The sequence below is a fragment of the Formica exsecta genome, unplaced genomic scaffold (genome assembly GCF_003651465.1).
Source record: "Formica exsecta isolate Colony F162 unplaced genomic scaffold, ASM365146v1 scaffold46, whole genome shotgun sequence".
Lineage (NCBI taxonomy): Eukaryota > Metazoa > Arthropoda > Insecta > Hymenoptera > Formicidae > Formica > Formica exsecta.
In genome coordinates, this window is record NW_021851835.1 from 24814 (window position 1) to 26087 (window position 1274).

Consider the following 1274-nt stretch of genomic DNA (forward strand, 5'->3'; position numbering starts at 1 on the left):
TCAAGGTCCGTCATTCTCAGACAGTCGAAACAATGACGCTGCGATCCTCCAGAATGAATTTCATAGGGATGTTGAAAGAATGTGAGAATGGTTTCAAGAAGGAGATTTAATGATAGTAGATAGAGGATATCGGGATGCTACAGAGCTACTCACTCGCCTTGGGATTTGGTGGAGGATGCGACTTCTCGAACCACGATAAAGTCAACTCTCTATAGATGAAGCTAATGATTCACTGATAATCACTTAGACGAGATGGATCGTAGAGGCCAGGAATGGCCACATCAAATCTATCTTTAAATTCTTCCAGCAGACAATACCGATTCCCCATCTTCCTAATTTGGGTGATTTTTACCGTATTGCTGGTGCAATAATCAATAGGTATCATCCTGCCGTTCAAATGGAAGGAGCTAATGGGGAGTTGGCTCGTCAATTACTGGAGAAAGCAAATGAAGTGAATGTTGTCCAAGCACTTGTGGAGGCTGAACATCTGAACACTCGTAACGCTCAGAGATGGGTACGCTTGAATGTCCAACATGTTCCCGATTTTCCAATTTTGGACTTACATTTTCTGAGGGATCTTACTGTTGGCATCTACCAAATCCATTTGGCACCATCGTATATACAGGACAAGCTACAAAGAGAGGAGTCGGAAGAATTCCAGCTTGAAATGTTAAGGGACGTACAGAGGATACCACTACCTGGTTTAATAAGAATTAGAGTGTACTCTCGATTTCGCAATGCAGCGAAATACCAATTATGGATATCATACCGACCGACAGACGATCATGATATGGATGATGAGATGAATGTTCAGAGCGACCCACCCATCCAAGGTTACTACTGCACATGCAAATCCGGTGCTTGATCTTTGGATACATGTGCACATATTGCGAGTGTTTTATGGTTCATTGGATATGCACGCCATGAACAACACATTCGGTACCCTTCATCGAGGCTCTTTCATACTATCTGCGACGCAGCAAGTAGGCCACCGCAAGAAAATCCTGATAATGTACCAGATGTTATTGACGTTTGAACATTACTTCATTGTTCTACACACACGAACACGCATACGCACACGCACAGAAAAGAGGGTTTGAAGTCGTTAAATACTACGAGAGTGACGAATCGTAGTGTCCTTATCTTTTCTTACATGCACGCACGCACGCACGCACGCACGCACGCACGCACGCACGCACGCACGCACGCACGCACGCACGCACGCACGCACGCACGCACGCACGCACGCACGCACGCACGCACGCACGCACGCA